This window comes from Coregonus lavaretus (assembly GCF_964263955.1).
Source record: "Coregonus lavaretus genome assembly, contig: HAP1_SCAFFOLD_288, whole genome shotgun sequence".
Lineage (NCBI taxonomy): Eukaryota > Metazoa > Chordata > Actinopteri > Salmoniformes > Salmonidae > Coregonus > Coregonus lavaretus.
The window spans coordinates 1-24726 of record NW_028165217.1 but is presented as its reverse complement, the minus strand read 5'-3'; the positions used below and the strand labels follow the sequence as shown (position 1 = coordinate 24726).

The 24726-nt window shown below is 45.2% G+C and overlaps 1 pseudogene across 1 annotated transcript; it reads right to left on the bottom strand.

The window, feature by feature from the left end:
• On the bottom strand, positions 1-24661 carry LOC311116132 (NLR family CARD domain-containing protein 3-like; annotated as a pseudogene). The gene is made up of 8 exons (XR_014615437.1): positions 24556-24661; positions 18918-18945; positions 15792-17576; positions 15329-15502; positions 12332-12505; positions 3604-3777; positions 803-852; positions 1-633 (listed from the first exon to the last, which is right to left on the bottom strand). The product of XR_014615437.1 is annotated as an NLR family CARD domain-containing protein 3-like (transcript).
• Between the last annotated feature and the right edge of the window lie 65 nt (positions 24662-24726).

Sequence of the window (24726 nt, the reverse complement as noted above, 5' to 3'; positions counted from 1 at the left end):
TGGTTGGGTTAGAACAGGAGTGTGACTGTGTTTCCATGGAGACCCAGGTGTTCCTCCAGGACACAGGAAGCTACTCTACCTGGCACAGGGACACTGAGGAGCCCTCATTCCAAACCCCAAACCCTGGGTAGAGGGGCTCAGTGAATGTGGTTTGGAATGTGTGCAGGTGGGTCATTGTGTCAGAGTAGACCCTGTAGAAGGACAGAGTGCCGGCCGGCCAGTCCAGAAACACTCCTACTCTGGGGGGTGGGGGGGAGGAGGACTGGTCTCTCTGGGGTTGAGGAGGGTTGATGAGGGGCTGAGTAGGTATAACAGTCTCTTCATTATTGTGGAGGGCAGAGTACTTATCCCCCCAGCAGATCAGACTCCAGGACTTGTCATTGTATCCAAGCTGAGAGCCAAGACCTTTTCTGATGATGCCTTTATATGTCACTGCTATTCTAGCCATCGCATTCTCTACCTCCCAGTAACAGCGTTGAGTCAGACCCTCTGTACACAGCACTTGGCAACACAAATCTCTTTGGGTGATCAGGATACAGCTGCTTCTTTTAACTTTCTTCACCCTTCTGTTCTCCTCAGACAGAGAGAGGTTCTTGTGTGCTGTGTTTGGGTCCAGTGTGAGATCACAGGCATCTGCAGACAAGGGGGCAGGTTAGAGGAGAGATAATGGACTGGATCAGAACTTTGTGTGTGTGTGCGTGTGTGTGTATGTATGTGTGTGTGTGTGTGTGTGTGTGTGTGTGTGTGTGTGTGTGTGTGGGGGGGGGGGGGGGGGGGGATTCCTCAAAACAAGCAAACCTACATTTCTTCATCAGCTGTGGTTTTACCCAGAACTCTTCATTATGGTTCACACTGTGGGAGAGACAGAGGAACAGAGTGAGTGACACACAGCCTGTATGAAGTGTAGTCTGTGGTCCTCTGTAGCTCAGCTGGTAGAGCACGGTGCTTGGAACGCCAAGGTAGTGGGTTCGATCCCCGGGACCACCCATACACAAAAATGTATGCACGCATGACTGTAAGTCGCTTTGGATAAAAGCGTCTGCTAAATGGCATATTATTATTATTATTATTATAGTCCAGCCTGTATGAAGTGCAGTCTAGTCCAGCCTGTATGAAGTGTAGTCTAGTCCAGCCTGTATGAAGTGTAGTCTAGTCCAGCCTGTATGAAGTGTAGTCTAGTCCAGCCTGTATGAAGTGTAGTCTAGTCCAGCCTGTATGAAGTGTAGTCTAGTCCAGCCTGTATGAAGTGTAGTCTAGTCCAGCCTGTATTAAGTGTAGTCTAGTCCAGCCTGTATTAAGTGTAGTCTAGTCCAGCCTGTATGAAGAGTAGTCTAGTCTAGCCTGTATGAAGTGTAGCCTAGTCCAGCCTGTATGAAGTGTAGTCTAGTCCAGCCTGTATGAAGAGTAGTCTAGTCCAGCCTGTATGAAGTGTAGTCTAGTCCAGTCTGTATGAAGTGTAGTCTAGTCCAGCCTGTATGAAGTGTAGTCTAGTCCAGCCTGTATGAAGTGTAGCCTAGTCCAGCCTGTATGAAGTGTAGTCTAGTCCAGCCTGTATGAAGTGTAGTCTAGTCCAGCCTGTATGAAGTGTAGTCTAGTCCAGCCTGTATTAAGTGTAGTCTAGTCCAGCCTGTATGAAGTGTAGTCTAGTCCAGCCTGTATGAAGTGTAGTCTAGTCTAGCCTGTATGAAGTGTAGTCTAGTCCAGCCTGTATTAAGTGTAGTCTAGTCCAGCCTGTATGAAGAGTAGTCTAGTCTAGCCTGTATGAAGAGTAGTCTAGTCCAGCCTGTATGAAGAGTAGTCTAGTCCAGCCAATTGAGCTCAGGTGCATCCTGTTTCCATTGCTCATCCTTGAGTTGTTTCTACAACTTGGAGTCCACCTGTGGTAAATTCAATTGATTGGACATGATTTGGAAAGGCACACACCGGCCTATATACGGTCCCACTCTTGACAGTGCATGTCAGAGCAAAAACCAAGACATGAGGTCGAAGGAATTGTCTGTAGAGCTCCGAGACAGGATTGTGTTGAGGCACAGATCTGGGGTAAGGTACCAAAACATTTCTGCAGCATTGAAGGTCCCCAAGAACACAGTGGCCTCCATCATTCTTAAATGGAAGAAGTTTGGAACCACCAAGACTCTTCCTAGAGCTGGCCGCTCGGCAAAACTGAGCAATCGGGGGAGAAGGGCCTTGGTCAGGGAGGTGACCAAGAACCCGATGGTCACTCTGACAGAGCTCCAGAGTTCCTCTGTGGAGACAAGATAACCTTCCAGAAGGACAACCATCTCTGCAGCACTCCACCAATCAGGCCTTTATGGTAGAGTGGCCAGACGGAAGCCACTAATCAGTAAAAGGCACATGACAGCCCGCTTGGACTTTGCCAAAAGGCACCTAAAGGACTCTCAGACCATGAGAAACAAGATTCTCTGGTCTGATGAAACCAAGATTGAACTCTTTGGCCTGAATGCCAAGCGTCACGTCTGGAGGAAACCTGGCACCATCCCTACGGTGAAGCATGGTGGTGGCTGCATCGTGCTGTGGGGATGTTTTTCAGCGGCAGGGACTGGGAGACTAGTCAGGAACGAGAGAAAGATGAACGGAGCAATGTACAGAGAGATCCTTGATGAAAACCTGCTCAGGACCTCACACTGGGGCGAAGGTTCACCTTCCAACAGGACAATGACCCTAAGCACACAGCCAAGACAACGCTGGAGTGGCTTTGGGACAAGTCTCTGAATATCCTTGAGTGGCCCAGCCAGAGCCCGGACTTGATCCCGTTCTAACATCTCTGGAGAGACCTGAATATAGCTGTGCAGCGATGGTCCCCATCCAACCTGACAGAGCTGGAGAGGATCTGCAGAGAAGAATGGGAGAAACTCCTCAAATACAGGTGTGCCAAGCTTGTAGCGTCATACCCAAGAAGACTTGAGGCTGTAATCGCTGCCAAAGGTGCTTCAACAAAGTACTGAGTAAAGGGTCTAAATACTTATGGAAATGTGATATTTCAGTATTTCTAAAAAAACTTTTTTGTCATTATGGGGTATTGTGTGGAGATTGATGAGGGGAAAAAACAATTTAATCAATTTTAGAATAAGGCTGTAACGTAACAAAATGTGGAAAAGTGAAGGGGTCTGAAATACTTTCCGAATGCACTGTAGGTGTCAGTAGAGCCGCAGGCCAGCTTATTCTGGAAGTTCTACTTCACAGTGATCAATCATTTCACAAGTGCAAAAATACCAGTGTGCAGACAACTCTGGCATTCCTGAAGAATACTGGAATACTGAACTTAGAGTCTCAAATGTGCAGTTTGGATCCCCCAGTCCAGCAGAGAGCAGCTTCACTCCTGAATCCTGCAGTTCATTGTGACTCAAGTCCAGCTCTCTCCGGGGAGAGGAGTTTGAGCTGAAGGCTGAGGCCAACGCTTCACATCAATTCTCAGTTAAATAACATTGATTTAGCCTAAAGAAGTCCTGACATTACAAAGAACATGTTGCATGACAGGAAACAAATTAGGCTGCAAAATGTCAGAACAAACAAACAGTTTGTGGTTCAAATAGGATAGAGTACAAACAAAAAAAACTAGATTTGCACAGTAACTGTACTAACTTGAGTTTCTCCAGTCTACAGTGTGGATCCTCCAGTCTAGCAGAGAGCAGCTTCACTCCAGAGTCTCCTGGGTGATTGAAGCTCAGGTCCAGTTCTCTCAGGTGGGAGGGGTTTGACGTCAGAGCTGAAGCCAGAAAAGCACAGCCTTCCTCTGTGACTGTACAGAATGACAGCCTGCAGAGAAAAACAATAATGTTTTTACATGCAGACTGCCACCCTCTGATTTATGTCTTAGGGGTGTGTGAAAGAATGTAAGCTTGTTATTTGTTCTTATTGCTGTTATTGTTGCAGTATAGCTGGTGTTGCTTAGTTTCTCCATCTTACTACTGTTGTGTTATTATTCACTATTGTCTGCAACAATTTGTCAGTATTTCCTATTATCTGTTTGTTTTCCTTTGTTCTTGTTGTATTACTGTGTGATACCATTCCCCATTCACTACATGAATCCAGTCCTTGTTATTGCCCGTCACTCTGTAATAATCTGCTATTCACTGTGGCAGTGTATTTATACAGTCCCCCTCTACTCCCTGTTATTGGAACTGCCTATTGCTAGTGTTCTATTCATTATCATCCATTCACACTGCTCTATTCATTATCATCCATTCACAGTGTTCTATTCATTATCATCCATTCACAGTGTTCTATTCATTATCATCCATTCACAGTGTTCTATTCATTATCATCCATTCACAGTGTTCTATTCATTATCATCCATTCACAGTGTTCTATTCATTATCATCCATTCACAGTGTTCTATTCATTATCATCCATTCACAGTGTTCTATTCATTATCATCCATTCACAGTGTTCTATTCATTATCATCCATTCACAGTGTTCTATTCATTATCATCCATTCACAGTGTTCTATTCATTATCATCCATTCACAGTGTTCTATTCATTATCATCCATTCACAGTGTTCTATTCATTATCATCCATTCACAGTGTTCTATTCATTATCATCCATTCACAGTGTTCTATTCATTATCATCCATTCACAGTGCTCTATTCATTATCATCCATTCAGTGTTCTATTCATTATCATCCATTCACAGTGTTCTATTCATTATCATCCATTCACAGTGTTCTATTCATTATCATCCATTCACAGTGTTCTATTCATTATCATCCATTCACAGTGTTCTATTCATTATCATCCATTCACAGTGTTATATTCATTATCATCCATTCACAGTGTTATATTCATTATCATCCATTCACAGTGTTCTATTCATTATCATCCATTCACAGTGTTCTATTCATTATCATCCATTCACAGTGTTCTATTCATTATCATTCATTCACAGTGTTCTATTCAGTGACACTCTTCTTCTATTATTATATCCATTACATTCATGTTTATTGTATTTAACCATGGTTCTATTCCGTTTTAGACCATTCCTTTCCTCGTCTCTCTAATAAGACTTTGGTGTCAGTAGAGTCCCATAATGTCAATAAAGTCCTCTGTTTGGAATACTCTGGAGTTTGCCTTGTCTCTCTAATAGGAGATATAGTGCATTCAGAAAGTATTCAGACCCCTTCACTTTTTCCACGTTTTGTTATTTTACAGTCTTACTCTAAAATGGATTGAATAATTTCCCCCCCTCATCAATCTACACACAATACCCCATAATGACAAAGCGTAAACAGGTTTAGACATTTTTGCAAATGTATTAAAAATTAAAAACGGAAATACCTTATTTACATAAGTATTCAGATCCTTTACTATGAGACTCGAAATTGAGCTCAGGTGCATCCTGTTTCCATTGCTCATCCTTGAGTTGTTTCTACAACTTGGAGTCCACCTGTGGTAAATTTAATTGATTGGACATGATTTGGAAAGGCACACACCGGCCTATATAAGGTCCCTGTCACGGTTTCGGCCGAGGCTGCCTCTCTTCCTTGCTCGGGCAGGCTTCGGCGGTCGTCGTCTCCGGAGTACTAGCTGCCACCGTTGAATGTTTCTATGTTCGTTTGGTTTTGTCTTGATTATGTACACCTGTTTTCGTTTAGCGCTAATTAGTGTCCTATAAGTTCTCGTTGTGTTTGTCAGTTGTTGTGTGTGATTGTTTCGCTGTCGTGTTTGTGCGCTACTGGTTACCGTTTGCTCTTTGTAGCTTTCCTCCTCTGTTTAGGAGGGTATTATCGCACATGTTTAGTGCGCCCTTTTGTTTACGCCTGTGTGCGGATTTCCTCGCCTCCGGGCGTTTGGCTCGTGTATTTGAGTGTGCTTACACTAAAGTCTTTTGGACTTATTTTCTGCGTCCTGCGCCTGATTCCTGCACCACACCCACCTACAGCACCCTCTGACAGAATCACACACCTGAAGGATGGAATCAGCAGGAGCCGCAGCAGCACATGAGACTCTGGAGGATCGGGTCCGGGAGCAGAATGACCAGATCCTTCGTATCGGGACCGCCCTGCAGGACGTTATTAACACCCTTCAACGCTGGGAGACCTGAGGGACACCCCCAACTCCACCTCCCCTGCCATCACCATCGGCCAGTCAGCCCATTCAAGCTCCGGAATCCAGGGGAATTCGACTCTCGCTCCCGAGGGCCGATGATGGGACCGCTGCCGGGTGTCAGGGCTTCCTTCTCCAGGTGGAGCTATACCTGGCCACCGTGCACCCGGCGCCCTCTGGACACGAGAGCGTGTCCGCCCTCATCTCCTGTCTTACCGGCAAGGCGTTGGAATGGGCCAACGCCGAGTGGAGGAGAATAGATGCCACCACCATCACATACTCTGAGTTCTCCCGCCGCATCAGGGCGGTGTTTGACCATCCACCTGAGGGGAAAGCGGCGGGGGAGCGTCTGTTCTACCTCCGGCAGGGGAGGAGGAGCGCCCAGGAGTTCGCTTTAGAATTCCGTACTCTAGCGGCGGATGCAGGGTGGAATGAGCGGGCCCTCATCGATCACTACCGCTGTAGTCTACGAGAGGACGTCCGTCGGGAGCTGGCCTGCAGGGATACCAGTCTCTCTTTCGATCAGTTAGTGGACATGTCCATCAGGCTTGACACCCTGCTGGCTACCCGCGGACGTTCCGAGGGGGGTCCGTCCATTTCACCCTCCAGCGCCTCCGAGCCGAGCCCTATGGAGCTTGGGGGCGCTGGCGCTAGAGAGAGGAGGGGTCGGAGTACGAGGGGGCCCGTCTCCTGCACCAACTGTGGCCGTGGAGGACACACCGCGGCTAGGTGCTGGGGATGGTCTCCTAGGGGAGAAAACGACAGGCTCCGCACTGGGGAGTCCTTCCAGGTGAGTAGGCGCCCCACTTACCCAGAGCTCTCTACTGCGCACTTCTGTATACCTGTGCGTTTTCCACAGGTAGCACCTCATTCCCAGCATAAGGCGCTGGTAGATTCAGGCGCGGCTGGGAATTTTGTTGATAGAAAATGTTGTTTAGAATTAGGGATTCCCCTTCTTCCTGTTGACGTCCCATTCCCCGTTCATGCCCTAGATAGCCGTCCGTTGGGATCGGGCTTGATCAGGGAGGTCACGGCGCCACTTAGGATGTGTGCGCAGGGGGGTCATGAGGAGATTATCCAGCTATTTCTGATCGACTCGCCTGCGTATCCGGTGGTGCTGGGCATGCCCTGGTTGAGTATCCATAACCCGTCTATTTCGTGGCAGGAGAGGGCTCTGATGGAGTAGTCTGCCCAGTGTGTGGGTCGATGTGTAGGCGTTTCCGTGGGGGCTACCTCGGTGGAGAGTCCAAACCAGGTGCCCGCATTGCACGTTCCCCCTGAGTATGAGGATTTGGCTATTGTGTTCAGTAAGTCGAGGGCGACGCAGTTGCCTCCCCATAGGCAGGGAGATTGTGCGATAGACCTCCAGGCAGGAGCTGCGCTCCCACGGAGCCATGTGTATCCTCTGTCTCAGGAGGAGAAGAGAGCTATGGAGACTTACATAGACGAATCTCTGAGACAAGGATACATAAGGCCATCCACTTCCCCTGCGTCCTCGAGTTTCTTTTTTGTGAAGAAAAAGGATGGAGGGTTACGCCCGTGCATTGATTACCGTAGTCTCAATCAGATCACGGTGAAGTACAGTTATCCACTTCCTCTGATTGCGACCATGACGGAGTCATTGCACGGGGCGCGTTTTTTCACTAAATTAGATCTCAGGAGCGCGTACAACTTGGTGCGCATTAGGGAGGGCGATGAATGGAAGACAGCATTTAGTACCACCTCGGGGCATTACGAGTATCTTGTCATGCCATACGGGTTGATGAACGCTCCTTCAGTTTTCCAATCATTCGTGGATGAGATATTCAGGGACATGCAGGGGCAAGGGGTGGTCGTGTACATAGATGACATTCTCGTGTACTCGTCTACCCGAGTCGAGCATGTGGCTCTGGTGCGCCGAGTGTTGAGGAGGCTGTTGGAGCACGATCTGTATGTCAAGGCAGAGAAGTGTCTGTTTTTCCAGGAGTCGATCTCCTTTTTGGGTTATCAGTTGTCTGCGTCAGGGGTGAAGATGGAGGTTGACCGGGTGTCAGCCGTGCGTAATTGGCAAACGCCAACTACTGTTAAAGAGGTGCAGCAGTTTTTGGGGTTTGTGAATTACTACCGGAGGTTTATCCGGGGTTTTGGACAGGTGGCAGCTCCCATAACGTCTCTTTTGAAGGGGGGTCCGGTGCGTTTGCAGTGGTCAGCCGAGGCGGACAGGGCTTTTGGGAGGCTGAAGGACCTGTTTACTTCGGCTCCGGTGCTGGCGCATCCGGATCCCTCTTTACCATTTCAGGTAGAGGTGGACGCATCAGAGGCCGGTATAGGAGCCGTGCTTTCGCAACGGTCCGGCACGCCACCTAAACTCCGCCCCTGTGCCTTTTATTCCAAAAAGCTCAGTCCGGCGGAGCGAAATTATGACGTAGGGGACAGGGAGCTGTTAGCCGTGGTACAGGCCCTAAAGGTGTGGAGGCACTGGCTTGAGGGGGCTCAACACCCTTTCCTCATTTTGACTGACCACCGTAACCTGGAGTACATCCGGGCAGCTAGGAGACTGAACCCTCGCCAGGCGCGGTGGAACATGTTTTTGACCCGGTTCGTATTTAAGATCACGTACATCCCTGGGTCACAGAACGGTAAGGCAGACGCACTGTCTCGGCGGTATGACACGGAGGAGAGGTCCGTGGAGCCCACTCCCATACTGCCAGAGTCTTGTCTGGTGGCACCGGTAGTGTGGGAGGTCGATGCTGAAATCGAGCGGGCGTTGCGCACCGACCCTAGTCCTCCTCAATGCCCGGAGGGTCGGACTTACGTTCCGCTCGAGGTTCGGGATCGATTGATCTATTGGGCTCACACGTCACCCTCCTCTGGACATCCTGGTATAGGCCGGACAGTGCACTGCCTTAGTGCTAAGTACTGGTGGCCCACGTTGGCGAGGGATGTGAGGGTTTATGTCTCCTCCTGCTCGGTGTGTGCCCAGTGTAAGGCGCCTAGACATCTGCCTAGGGGTAAGTTACAACCCCTACCCGTTCCACCACGACCCTGGTCTCACCTCTCGGTGGACTTCATCACTGACCTTCCCTCCTCACAGGGGAATACTACTATACTGGTCGTTGTGGACCGGTTCTCTAAGGCCTGTCGTTTGCTCCCTATGCCGGGCCTTCCTACTGCCCTACAGACCGCCGAAGCTCTATTCATCCATGTTTTCCGGCACTACGGGGTACCCGAGGATATTGTGTCTGATCGAGGTCCCCAATTCACCTCCAGAGTCTGGAGAGCCTTTATGGAGCGTTTGGGGGTCTCGGTGAGCCTCACCTCGGGTTACCATCCGGAGAGTAATGGGCAGGTGGAACGTGTAAACCAGGATGTGGGTAGGTTTCTTAGATCATACTGCCAGGACCGGCCGGAGGAGTGGGCACGGTACGTTCCCTGGGCAGAAATGGCCCAGAATTCCCTACGCCATTCCTCAACTAACCTAACCCCTTTCCAATGTGTGTTAGGTTACCAGCCGGTTCTGGCACCTTGGCAGCAGAGCCAGATCGAGGCTTCTGCGGTGGATGAGTGGGTGCGGCGTTCGGAGGAGACGTGGAACGCTGCACACGTCCACCTGCAGCGGGCCCTCCGTCGTAAAAAGGCGAGCGCCGATCTCCACCGCAGTGAGGGGCCGGTGTACGGACCTGGCGATCGAGTCTGGCTCTCTACCAGAAACCTGCCCCTCCGCCTGCCCTGTCGGAAACTGGGTCGGCGGTTTGTGGGGCCGTTTAAAGTCCTGAGAAGATTGAACGAGGTGTGTTACAGATTACAACTGCCTATTGAGTATAAAAATATTAACCCCTCGTTCCATGTGTCTCTTCTCAGGCCGGTGGTAGCTAGCCCACTCCAGGAAAATGAGATCAGGGAGACTCCTCCGCCTCCATTGGACATCGAGGGGGCACCGGCGTACTCCGTGCGGTCCATCTTGGATTCGAGACATCGGATGGGGGGTCTCCAATATCTGGTGGAGTGTGAGGGGTACGGCCCGGAGGAACGGTGCTGGGTGCCGAGGAGAGACATTTTGGACCCGTCTCTCCTGACAGAATTCCACCGTAGTCACCCGACGCGCCCTGCTCCGCGTCCTCCTGGTCGTCCCCGAGGCCGGAGTCGGCGCACGTCTGGAGCCGCGCGTCAAGGGGGGGGGTACTGTCACGGTTTCGGCCGAGGCTGCCTCTCTTCCTTGCTCGGGCAGGCTTCGGCGGTCGTCGTCTCCGGAGTACTAGCTGCCACCGTTGAATGTTTCTATGTTCGTTTGGTTTTGTCTTGATTATGTACACCTGTTTTCGTTTAGCGCTAATTAGTGTCCTATAAGTTCTCGTTGTGTTTGTCAGTTGTTGTGTGTGATTGTTTCGCTGTCGTGTTTGTGCGCTACTGGTTACCGTTTGCTCTTTGTAGCTTTCCTCCTCTGTTTAGGAGGGTATTATCGCACATGTTTAGTGCGCCCTTTTGTTTACGCCTGTGTGCGGATTTCCTCGCCTCCGGGCGTTTGGCTCGTGTATTTGAGTGTGCTTTCACTAAAGTCTTTTGGACTTATTTTCTGCGTCCTGCGCCTGATTCCTGCACCACACCCACCTACAGCACCCTCTGACAGTCCCACTCTTGACAGTGCATGTCAGAGCAAAAACCAAGACATGAGGTCGAAGGAATTGTCTGTAGAGCTCCGAGGCAGGATTGTGTTGAGGCACAGATCTGGGGAAAGGTACCAAAACATTTCTGCAGCATTGAAGGTCCCCAAGAACACAGTGGCCTCCATCATTCTTAAATGGAAGAAGTTTGGAACCACCAAGACTCTTCCTAGAGCTGGCCGCTCGGCAAAACTGAGCAATCGGGGGTGAAGGGCCTTGGTCAGGGAGGTGACCAAGAACCCGATGGTCACTCTGACAGAGCTCCAGAGTTCCTCTGTGGAGACAAGATAACCTTCCAGAAGGACAACCATCTCTGCAGCACTCCACCAATCAGGCCTTTATGGTAGAGTGGCCAGACGGAAGCCACTAATCAGTAAAAGGCACATGACAGCCCGCTTGGACTTTGCCAAAAGGCACCTAAAGGACTCTCAGACCATGAGAAACAAGATTCTCTGGTCTGATGAAACCAAGATTGAACTCTTTGGCCTGAATGCCAAGCGTCACGTCTGGAGGAAACCTGGCACCATCCCTACGGTGAAGCATGGTGGTGGCTGCATCGTGCTGTGGGGATGTTTTTCAGCGGCAGGGACTGGGAGACTAGTCAGGGACGAGAGAAAGATGAACGGAGCAATGTACAGAGAGATCCTTGATGAAGCTGCTCAGGACCTCACACTGGGGCGAAGGTTCACCTTCCAACAGGACAATGACCCTAAGCACACAGCCAAGACAACGCAGGAGTGGCTTTGGGACAAGTCTCTGAATATCCTTGAGTGGCCCAGCCAGAGCCCGGACTTGATCCCGTTCTAACATCTCTGGAGAGACCTGAATATAGCTGTGCAGCGATGGTCCCCATCCAACCTGACAGAGCTGGAGAGGATCTGCAGAGAAGAATGGGAGAAACTCCCCAAATACAGGTGTGCCAAGCTTGTAGCGTCATACCCAAGAAGACTTGAGGCTGTAATCGCTGCCAAAGGTGCTTCAACAAAGTACTGAGTAAAGGGTCTAAATACTTATGGAAATGTGATATTTCAGTATTTCTAAAAAAAACTGTTTTTGTCATTATGGGGTATTGTGTGGAGATTGATGAGGGGAAAAAACATTTTAATCAATTTTAGAATAAGGCTGTAACGTAACAAAATGTGGAAAAGTGAAGGGGTCTGAAATACTTTCCGAATGCACTGTAGGTGTCAGTAGAGCCGCAGGCCAGCTTATTCTGGAAGTTCTACTTCACAGTGATCAATCATTTCACAAGTGCAAAAATACCAGTGTGCAGACAACTCTGGCATTCCTGAAGAATACTGAACTTAGAGTCTCAAATGTGCAGTTTGGATCCCCCAGTCCAGCAGAGAGCAGCTTCACTCCTGAATCCTGCAGGTCATTGTGACTCAAGTCCAGCTCTCTCCGGGGAGAGGAGTTTGAGCTGAAGGCTGAGGCCAACGCTTCACATCAATTCTCAGTGAAATAACATTGATTTAGCCTAAAGAAGTCCTGACATTACAAAGAACATGTTGCATGACAGGAAACAAATTAGGCTGCAAAATGTCAGAACAAACAAACAGTTTGTGGTTCAAATAGGATAGAGTACAAACAAAAAAAACTAGATTTGCACAGTAACTGTACTAACTTGAGTTTCTCCAGTCTACAGTGTGGATCCTCCAGTCTAGCAGAGAGCAGCTTCACTCCAGAGTCTCCTGGGTGATTGAAGCTCAGGTCCAGTTCTCTCAGGTGGGAGGGGTTTGACGTCAGAGCTGAAGCCAGAAAAGCACAGCCTTCCTCTGTGACTGTACAGAATGACAGCCTGCAGAGAGAAGCCACAATGTTTTTACATGGACTGCTGCCCTCAAGTGGTAAGACCATAGAACTGTTGCCTGCACATTGTAAATATGGTACTGGAACTGACCATGTACAGTTGAAGTCGGAAGTTTACATACATCTTAGCCAAATACATTTAAACTCAGTTTTTCACAATTCCTGACATTTAATCCTAGTAAAAATTCCCTGTCTTAGGTCAGTTAGGATCACCACTTTATTTTAAGAATGTGAAATGTCAGAATGATAGTAGAGAGAATTATTTATTTAGGCTTTTATTTATTTCATCACATTCCCAGTGGGTCAGAAGTTTACATACACTCAATTAGTATTTGGTAGCATTGCCTTTAAATTGTTTAACTTGGGTCAAACGTTTCGGGTAGCCTTCCACAAGCTTCCCACAATAAGTTGGGTGAGTTTTGGCCCATTCCTCCTGACAGAACTGGTGTAACTGCGTCAGGTTTGTAGGCCTCCTTGCTCGCACACGCTTTTTCAATACTTCCCACAAAGTCTATATGTTTGAGGTCAGGGCTTTGTGATGGCCACTCCAATACCTTGACTTTGTTGTCCTTAAGCCATTTTGCCACAGCTTTGGAAGTATGCTTGGGGTCATTGTCCATTTGGAAGACCCATTTGCGACCAAGCTTTAACTTCAAGACTGATGTCTTGAGATGTTGCTTCAATATATCCACATAATTTTCCTTCCTCATGATTCCATCTATTTTGTGAAGTGCACCTGACCCTCCTGCAGCAAAGCAACCCCACAGCATGATGCTGCCACCCCCGTGCTTCACGGTTGGGATGATGTTCTTCGGCTTGCAAGCGTCCCCCTTTTTCCTCCAAACATAACGATGGTCATTATGGCCAAACAGTTCTATTTTTGTTTCATCAGACCAGAGGACATTTATCCAAAAAGTACGATCTTTGTCCCCATGTGCAGTTTCAAACCATAGTCGTGCTTTTTTTATGGCGGTTTTGGAGCAGTGGCTTCTTCCTTGCTGAGCGGCCTTTCAGGTTATGTCGATATAGGACTCGTTTTACTGTGGATATACATACTTTTGTACCTGTTTCCTCCAGCATCTTCACAAGGTCCTTTGCTGTTGTTCTGGGATTGATTTGCACTTTTCGCACCAAAGTACGTTCATCTCTAGGAGACAGATTGCGTCTCCTTCCTGAGCGGTATGACAGCTGCGTGGTCCCAGGGTGTTTATACTTGCATACTATTGTTTGTACAGATGAACGTAGTACCTTCAGGCATTTGGAAATTGCTCCCAAGGATGAACCAGACTTGTGGAGGTCTACCATTTTTTTTTCTGAGGTCTTGGCTGATTTCTTTTGATTTTCCCATGACGTCAAGCAAAGAGCCTGAGTTTGAAGGTAGGCCTTGAAATACATCCACAGGTACACCTCCAATTGACTCAAATGATGTCAATTAGCCTATCAGAAGCTTCTAAAGCCATTACATTATTTTCTGGAATTTTCCAAGCTATTTAAAGGCACAGTCAACTTAGTGTATGTAAACTTCTGAGCCTCTGGAATTGTGATACAGTGAATTATAAGTGAAATAATCTGTCTGTAAACAATTGTTGGAAAAATTACTTGTGTCATGCACAAAGTAGATGTCCTAACCGACTTGCCAAAACTATAGTTTGTTAACAAGAAATTTGTGGAGTGGTTGAAAAAACGAGTTTTAATGACTCCAACCTAAGTGTATTTAAACCTCCGACTTCAACTGTATATAGTATGCTTACTAACTTTACTGTGTTCTTCTTATTTCTCGTGTGATTTTCTTCTACCTTGTTATTTCTAGTATTACATTGTTATTAATTATTGCATTTTTGGGTTTTGAGTTAGCAAGAAAGGCATTTCACTGTACTTGTGCACGTGACATTAAAACTCGAAACTTGATGTTGTCTGCTTTCCTTTACGAAGATGTGTTTACCAGGGCCGGCCCTACCAATAAGATGTGTTTACCAGGGCCGGCCCTACCAATAACATGTGTTTACCAGGGCCGGCCCTACCAATAACGTGTGTTTACCAGGGCCGGCCCTACCAATAACGTGTGTTTACCAGGGCCGGCCCTACCAATAACGTGTGTTTACCAGGGCCGGCCCTACCAATAACGTGTGTTTACCAGGGCCGGCCCTACCAATAACGTGTGTTTACCAGGGCCGGCCCTACCAATAACGTGTGTTTACCAGGGCCGGCCCTACCAATAACGTGTGTTTACCAGGGCCGGCCCTACCAATAACGTGTGTTTACCAGGGCCGGCCCTACCAATAACGTGTGTTTACCAGGGCCGGCCCTACCAATAACGTGTGTTTACCAGGGCCGGCCCTACCAATAACATGTGTTTACCAGGGCCGGCCCTACCAATAACATGTGTTTACCAGGGCCGGCCCTACCAATAACATGTGTTTACCAGGGCCGGCCCTACCAATAACATGTGTTTACCAGGGCCGGCCCTACCAATAAGCGACATACAGTAAGTGGCCACTTTGGGCCCCGTGGACGGAACTCAGTCGGGGTGTCAACTTGAGAGTAGGAATAGTAGAATACACAAGATGGAATTTCTAAATGTGGTTTGTTGCATCAGCAGTTTTACTCTTGTTATGTCAGTCAATGTCAATCACTCAATTAGCCCATGTCAGCTAACATTTTTTTAGACTGCTAGGTAAGTTAGTCTATCCAGCTATCTAAACCTTGTAATATATTGATTTAGCCTAAATAAGTCACGTAATCACAAACATGTTGTATGACAGTAAACAAAGTAGGCCTCAAAATGTGAGAACAAACAAACTATGTGTCGTACCTCAGTATCTCTAGTTCGCAGTGTGGATTCCCCAGTCCAGCAGAGAGCAGCTTCACTCCTGAATCCTGCAGGTCATTTTGACTCAGGTCCAGTTCTTTCAAGGGTGAATTTGCTGATCTTAGTGCATCGGCCACTGTTTCACAAGTCTCATTTGTGAGTCTACAGCCAGCAAGTCTGAAAAATAATGAAACAACAAAATAAATATTTAATCCTGAATAGAATAACTGTACAATAACAGTTCAAAACATTCTATTTCACAGACATGCCATTCAAAATAAACTAACCACCATGAAATAACATAACATAATATCCCCAAAACATAACAAAATAACCCCAACAATATAATTAATTGAACAAAAAATATTTACATATCCATTTGAATCCCAAGACTAAAATCAAATGTCACATTTGATTGTGGAAGTATAATTTATTATATTGATATGTATTTCACAAAAATACTCACAAAGCCTTTCTGCAGCATCTCACAGCTGGGACCAGTCTATTACGCTTCTCCCATGATGCTTTGTATTTCCTCAGGTCAAACTCATCTAGTTCCTCCCCTGACTTTAGAAGCACAGAGGCCAACGCTGAGCAGTGATCTGCTGTGAGTCTAACTGAACTTTTATTTTCATCCTTATGTAAGAGGTATGCTTGAATGTCTTTATTCAATGACTTGTCTCCCATTTCAATCAAACAGTGAAACAGGTTAATGCATCTTTCAGGAGAGATGTCCTGTGTTGGCATGTACTTGAGGTATTTCCTAATTTCCTCAACACTTGCTACAGTATTATTCGACCTTGTCAGTAGGCCTTCCAGAAGCTGTTGATTGGACTCCAATAAGAAGCCATGAAGGAAGCGGACTAAGAGGTCCAGATGTCCATTCTCACTTTGTGAAGCTTTATTCACCACTCTTTCTAGGAAAGTATGCACTTTAGGCCGACCTCTGAACTTGACATCGATGAAAGACTCCAGATCATTCATTTCATTGCTTATGAAACAATGAAACACAAAAAGAGATGCAAAAAACTCCTGGATGGTTAGGTGGACAAAATAGTACACAATCTTACTATAAATCACATACTCTCTTTTTAAGATTTCTGTGAACATTGCAGAGTATAGAGATCCTTTCCGTTCCTCATCAGTGATGCCACATTCTTCCAGGTCCTTTTCATAAAACATTTGAGCCTTCCCCAGATGTTTAAATGCCAGGTGCCCGATTTTTAAAATTAACGATCTGTTTTGTTTCAAGACATTCTGTGGATTTGTGTGATTCGTCTGGTCCTTGAAGTCAGTCAAGGTGACTAAGAAGTGTGTGTACATGTCAGTCAGAGTTTTAGGGACGCCACTGACTTTTTTGCTGAGCATTTCTCCAAGAATCATGGCAGCAATCCAACAGAAGATGGGTATTTGGCACATGATGTGGAGACTCCTTGACATGGTCACATGTGAGATGATTCTTCTGGCCAGCTTCTCATCCTTGACTTTCTTCTTAAAGTACTTTTCTTTCTGTTCATCATTGAACCCTCGTACTACTGTCACCTGGTCGATGTGCTTACAGGGGATCTTATTGGCTGCTGCTGGTCTGGAGGTTATCCAGAGGAGCGCTTCAGGAAGCAGATTTCTCTTGATGATGTTTGTTAACAACACATCCACTGATTGTTCATCTGTTATTTTAAACAAAGTCTCGTTATTCTTGAAATCCAATTGAAATCTGCTTTCATCAAGACCATCAAAGATGATCATTACTTTATAGGTATCATATAGCAGATCATCAAGTTCTTTGAGAACAGGATGGAAGCATCTCAGAAGACTATGAACACTGTCAGATCTTTGGATCAAATTCAGCTCCCTGAAAGGAAGGACAAAGATGAAATCTATATCCTTATTGGCTTTTCCTTCTGCCCAGTCGAGGATGAACTTCTGCACAGAGAATGTTTTTCCAATGCCAGCGATGCCCTTCGTCAGCACAGTTCTGATGGGTCTCTCTTCTTCTTCAAGGAAGGGTTTGAAGATGTCATTGCAGTTGATTGTGTCTGCTTTTAGATGGGATGTATCCTCAAGCTGCAACACTTCATGTTCACTATTGACTATTTCACTCTCTCCATTTGTGATGTAGATCTCTGCGTAGATCTTGTTGAAGACTTCTGGGTCCCTTTCTTTTCCAATACCCTCAGAAACACATGTATACTTCTCCAGCAGTTTTGCTTTGTGTTTCCTTATGACTGTTGAGACATTATCTTCTGCATCCCTACAAGGATATAAATACAACATCAGTGATTGGCCCTGTTTATATGTGGTATTAATATGTGTCCTTTGTACTTTTCAAGGTAAGTGCACAGATGAGGACGCAAAACCCTGAGCTGACAGGAGCGGACGTTTGATTGAAACGGAAGGCATACATTAGGCTTAAAGGGATAGTGTGACATTTTGGCAACTAAGCCCTTTTCTACTTACCCAGAGTCAGATGAACTCAGATAACATTTTAGTGTCTTTGTGCAGTTTGAAGGAAGTTGAAGGTTCTTTCTGGAGCCATTGCTAATAGCTTTAGCACAATGACTGGATGTCTATAGTAACAGCTAGTCAAAATGTCGCACTATCCCTTTAAGACAGACTGTGAAGGGACATGGAAGGCACAGTGAGCAAATGTAGAGAGGATCCTTTAAACAAGGATAAATCCTCTTCAAGGCTGTAGAAAGACTTTTGAAAAGTGCCTTTAAGCAGGACTGCAATATTTGTTTGTGTTTGTGTGCATGCCTGTGTGTTGGCAGTTTATTGATATCCAGGCTATTGAATGGCAACCTCCAGGACGCGGAAAAGGATGCATTCTGTCCATTATGTGGTGTGAACACATTTGGGACAATTAGGATGTTTGCTAAAGCCTAGCAACATTCTGCCTCACTAGGGGCAACATTCTGTCTACACATTGTAATGCCAGGTGTAGGCTAGATACAATATGCCCAGACTTACAGCTATATTATTAGGTCTCAGGTATAAAAGGGGACTTAGACACTGCAATGAACGGCTAAAAGCAGCGGGTGGCTGTAGTGTAGCGATCACCTGATGGCTGGAGAAGAACAGTGGCTGTTTGAGCTGATACAACATGTAGAATTGTCAGGAAATGAATACAAAATGATGGACAATATTGTGGTCAGAGGCAATAGAATGGCTACCCGTTGCTTTTAACCGTTCGTCGTCGAGGTGTGTCTGAACTCTTAGATAATGTAATTCACTCTGTCTGGATGAGAGCGTCTGCTAAATGACTAAAATGTAAATGCAATAATCCTTGTCAACGCATTGATTCCAATTGTCTATTGATGCAATGTTAAGCTAGCTATCATTACAAGAATCAGGCGTGAGCGTCTGTCTGTTCATCCATCTTTATTAAACAGAACCCTAACTTCCTGTTCCGCCAGCATGTCATTACTTCTATCACAGATTAATATTGATAAGGAAAGATACTTGGGCTAAGCTGTGTACATACTGAACACATTTCAATGTAATTTGCTCCACAGTCCCCCCCCCCCAATATGCTCTTTAAACATTTCTGATAAGTAAATAAATAGCTAGTAAAAAATATATGTTTTCTTACCCTTGATGTGTGAGACTGGTTTGTTGGGCTGCATAAATAACAAAGAGAATGTTGCTTAGGATTCAAATATGTATACCAATCATTAACCAATCACTTGGATGTGTTATGGAAGCTATTAATATGCCATTTAGCAGACGCTTTTATCCAAAGCGACTTACAGTCATGCGTGCATACATTTTTGTGTATTGTAACAATAAAACAGTCTAACTGAATTTATTTTGCTCATGTGATCACAAACAACTCTGTAAAACCTTATGAAACAAATTAATGTACTAATGATTTGAAGTTGGACAAAAAAAAAAGAGAATCATATATTTTAACTTATCTTATAATAATAACAACTTATAAATTGGCCCATTTTAACATAAAATCGTTTCAAATTACAATGCTAAATATTCAGATTTTTATTATTTTTGCCCAATGACTGTATATAAGAAATGGACAAAGCCGTGGATCTTTACATACAGTACCAGTCAAAGGTTTGGACACACCTACTCATTCCAGGGCTTTTCTTTATTTTTACTATTTTCTACTTTGTAGAGTAATAGTGAAGACAACAAAACTATGAAATTACACATATGGAATCATGTAGTATCCAAAAAAGTGTTAAACAAATCAAATTATATTTTATATTTGAGATTCTTCAAAGTAGCCACCCTTTGCCTTGATGACAGCTTTGCACACTCTTGGCATTCTCTCAACCAGCATCATGAGGTACAGTGAGGGAAAAAAGTATTTGATCCCCTGCTGATTTTGTACGTTTGCCCACTGACAAAGAAATGATCAGTCTATAATTTTAATGGTAGGTTTATTTGAACAGTGAGAGACAGAATAACAACCAAAAAATCCAGAAAAACGCATATCAAAAATGTTATAAATTGACTTGCATTTTAATGAGGGAAATAAGTATTTGACCCCCTCTCAATCAGAAAGATTTCTGGCTCCCAGGTGTCTTTTATACAGGTAACGAGCTGAGATTAGGAGCACACTCTTAAAGGGAGTGCTCCTAATCTCAGTTTGTTACCTGTATGAAAGACACCTGTCCACAGAAGCAATCAATCAGATTCCAAACTCTCCACCATGGCCAAGACCAAAGAGCTCTCCAAGGATGTCAGGGACAAGATTGTAGACCTACACAAGGCTGGAATGGGCTACAAGACCATCGCCAAGCAGCTTGGTGAGAAGGTGACAACAGTTGGTGCGATTATTTGCAAATGGAAGAAACACAAAATAACTGTCAATCTCCCTTGGCCTGGGGCTCCATGCAAGATCTCACCTAGTGGAGTTGCAATGATCATGAGAACGGTGAGGAATCTGCCCAGAACTACACGGGAGGATCTTGTCAATGATCTCAAGGCAGCTGGGACCATAGTCACCAAGAAAACAATTGGTAACACACTACACCGTGAAGGACTGAAATCCTGCAGCGCCCGCAAGGTCCCCCTGCTCAAGAAAGCACATATACATGCCCATCTGAAGTTTGCCAATGAACATCTGAATGATTCAGAGGAGAACTGGGTGAAAGTGTTGTGGTCAGATGAGACCAAAATGGAGCTCTTTGGCATCAACTCAACTTGCCGTGTTTGGAGGAGGAGGAATGCTGCCTATGACCCCAAGAACACCATCCCCACCGTCAAACATGGAGGTGGAAACATTATGCTTTGGGGGTGTTTTTCTGCTAAGGGGACAGGACAACTTAACCGCATCAAAGGGATGATGGACGGGGCCATGTACCGTCAAATCTTGGGTGAGAACCTCCTTCCCTCAGCCAGGGCATTGAAAATGGGTCGTGAATGGGTATTCCAGCATGACAATGACCCAAAACACATGGCCAAGACAACAAAGGAGTGGCTCAAGAAGAAGCACATTAAGGTCCTGGAGTGGCCTAGCCAGTCTCCAGACCTTAATCCCATAGAAAATCTGTGGAGGGAGCTGAAGGTTCGAGTTGCCAAACGTCAGCCTCGAAACCTTAATGACTTGGAGAAGATCTGCAAAGAGGAGTGGGACAAAATCCCTCCTGAGATGTGTGCAAACCTGGTGGCCAACTACAAGAAACGTCTGACCTCTGATTGCCAACAAGGGTTTTGCCACCAAGTACTAAGTCATGCTTTGCAGAGGGGTCAAATACTTATTTCTCTTATTAAATTGCAAATCAATTTATAACATTTTTTATATGCGTTTTTCTGGATGTTTTGGTTGTTATTCGGTCTCTCACTGTTCAAATAAACCTACCATTAAAATTATAGACTGATCATTTATTTGTCAGTGGGCAAACGTACAAAATCAGCAGGGGATCAAATACTTTTTTCCATCACTGTAGTCACCTGGAATGAATTTCAATAAACAGGTGTGCCTTGTTAAAAGTTAATTTGTGGAAATTATTTTCTTCTTAACGTGTTTGAGCCAATCAGTTGTGTTGTGAGAAGGTAGGGGTGGTATACAGAAGATAGCCCTATTTGGTAAAAGTCCATATAATGGCAATAACAGCTCAAATAAGCAAAGAGAAATGACAGTCCATCATTACTTTAAGATATGAAGGTCAGTCAATCTGGAACATTTCAAGAACTTTGAAAGTTTCTTCATGTGCAGTCGCAAAAACCATCAAGCGCTATGATGAAACTGGCTCTCATGAGGACCGCCACAGGAAAGGAAGACCCAGAGTTACCTCTGCTACTGAGGATAAGTTCATTAGAGTTACCAGCCTCAGAAATTGCAGCCCAAATAAATGCTTCACAGAGTTCAAGTCACAGACACATCTCAACATCAACTGTTCAGAGGTGACTGCGTGAAATCAGGCCTTCATGGTCGAATTGCTGCAAAGAAAACACTACTAAAGGACACCAATAATAAGAAGAGACTTGCTTGGGCCAAGAAACACAAGCAATGGACATTAGACCGGTGGAAATCTGTCCTTTGGTCTGATGAGTCCAAATTTGAGATTTTTGGTTCCAACCGCCGTGTCTTTGTGAGACGCAGAGTAGGTGAATGGATGATCTCTGCATGTGTAGTTCCCACCGTGAAGCATGGAGGAGGAGGTGTGATGGTGCTTTGCTGGTGACAGGGTCTGTGATTTATTTAGAATTCAAGGCACACTTAGCCAGCATGGCTACCACAGCATTCTGCAGCGATATGCCATCCCATCTGGTTTGCGCTTAGTGGGACTATCATTTGTTTTTCAACAGGACAATGACCCAACACACCTCCAGGCTGTGTAAGGGCTATTTGACCAAGAAGGAGAGTGATGGAGTGCTGCATCAGATGACCTGGCCTCCACAATCCCCCGACCTCAAACCAACTGAGATGGTTTGGGATAAGTTGGACCGCAGAGTGATGGAAAAGCAGCCAACAAGTGCTCAGCATATGTGGGAACTCCTTCAAGACTGTTGGAAAAGCATTCCAGGTGAAGCTGGTTGAGAGACTGCCAAGAGTGTGCAAAGCTGTCATCAAGGCAAAGGGTGGCTACTTTGAAGAATCTCAAATATCAAATATATTTTGTTTAACACTTTTTTGGTTACTACATGATTCCATATGTGTTATTTCAAAGTTTTGATGTCTTCACTATTATTCTACAATGTTGAAAATAGTAAAAATAAAGAAAAACCCTTGAATGAGTAGGTGTGTCCAAACTTTTGACTGGTACTGTATGTAAAGACTCAACAGCGCATTTGAAGCCAAGGAAGTCGGGTTAAAATGGCGTCTCATGGAAACATAACATGCGCAGTCAAAGATGCTGGATGAATTAAGATAGTTCACTGAGGCTTTCTACCTTTGAAAAACATGGTCAGTTCGGGTCTACTTAACTGGGTGTGTCTCCCATAGACACCAATAGTAGCTGGGTCTGGTCTACTTAGTTCATTGGGGTTTCATTGAACCAAAAAACAACCCCCCCCACAAAAAAACAGGGAGTGGTCTGTCTCGCTTCCTCTTCAGTCTCTGGCGCAGTTTGAGCTACTCCAGGAAGTGACATTGCAGGTGTAGCTCAGTGCTGCCCCCTCTGGAGTATCTCAATTTGAAGGCCAACCGGCATTCTGCAGGCTGCCATTATCCTTATTTAGCAACTAAATTATCCTTATAACTTATTCTGTTTGCGATTTTAAAATAATCGATTGAAGGAAATACATCTGGTGTATTAGAAACAATTATTGGTTCCATTATTGTCTTCAATTTATTTATTTACTTACACGAAGATTGCCATTTCCCCATCCACTATAACGGGAGATTCTGTTTTCTGCAAACAATGCCTGCAGTACCGCGGTCGGACTTGAACTTCATGGCTTCAATGAGAAGGGGCAGTCGTTCTCCACTAATTTTACCTACATTTAACTAGACGGGTATCCTACGAAGCAAGCTAGATCTACTCATGGTTTTCTAAAGCTAACCAGCTTCAATTAGCTTCACATCCCAGCTCAGGCTTCATCCGTACTACGACGGTGGATACTGCTCATCCGGCTGTCGCTAACTCTAGCAGGCTTGGAACTACACGTGCATGTGTCATGTGTCTGGTTGAAAGCCAAACTCTTCATTGAGACAATGTTGAAACCATAAATCCATGGGTGAGTCAGTGCCACATTTTCATTTGTGCCGAAATCAAAATGAAGGAAAAGTTCTCTTGCAAATTCAGCAGGCTACGGTGTGAAAGATGCTTTTAGAAACGCAGTCTTTGTCTTATTATTTATTGTTAATGCCGTCTTTGGTGTGCTTATCAATGTACGAGGAACTTTTTCTTCACTCTTATCGATAAAATAATTGTACTAAGTCATACAACATTTGTACTGTGCGTGAAGTTTCAACTGCATTCTGTCCTTACTACATAATGTGATAGGTATATTACAATTGTACTATTTTTTAACACAAAAAACATTTGATTAATAAAATATTTAATCAGTCGTCTTCCTCAAATAAAAAGGATGATGATGCAATCTTTACAAGAGGGAGGGAATCTAATTGAATTGGTCCTCAACTCGTGGCTCAGTCATTTCATTCAGCGTATGTGTAGTTAGCCGTGAGTTGGCCTGCCCCGAAGCAGGTTAGTTCTGAAAGATTTGTTACCATAGAAATGTACCAGACTAAAGGTGAGTGGTTATACTACGTTGAACTCAGAATTGACCAAAGTTACCACGCTAACTCCTCAAACCAGGTACGTAGGATACCTCTCAGGTAAAGGGGCAATCTGCAGTTCAAACAACAACAAAGTGGACATCCAGCCACTGTTTTTGGTAAACAGCTGAGAGATGGGGCTGGAGAAATGTAACTACTCTCAAATTCATAGACAGAGGAGAGCTATGGATGCAAGGACTGATCAGCCATGAGATCAAAACTATAATTGTAAAAAAAATGTTGAGGCAGTGTTTGTTTACGAAATATGGAGTAAAACAAGCGTATATTTTGGGTTGCCAGGGACAGTTACACTAAGCTCACAAGGCATTTATAAGTTATATTCTTCAAGAATAAAAGGGTTTATATCATTAATTTGAATTTATAAAAATGTATGTAGCAATCACAGGTTGCCCATTTAAGTAACTAGAACCAATTGTAAAGTCTTCACCTGGTGTAAATCTGGCCCCTAGACTACAGAGGCCTCATTTGAGTAATTGTTTCTCTTTTTTTACTTCTCACAGCTATGTCCAGAATTATTCACCTTTGTTCTGAGCCTGCATAGTGATGGTGATGTCTCCTCCTACAGTACAGTTGTTCATCACTGGGGCATGTATAGTGCTTCCATCCTGAGCTGTGAAGTTATACTGGTGTCTGTTGAGAGAGAGAGAGAGAGAGAGAGAGAGAGAGAGAGAGAGAGAGAGAGAGAGAGAGA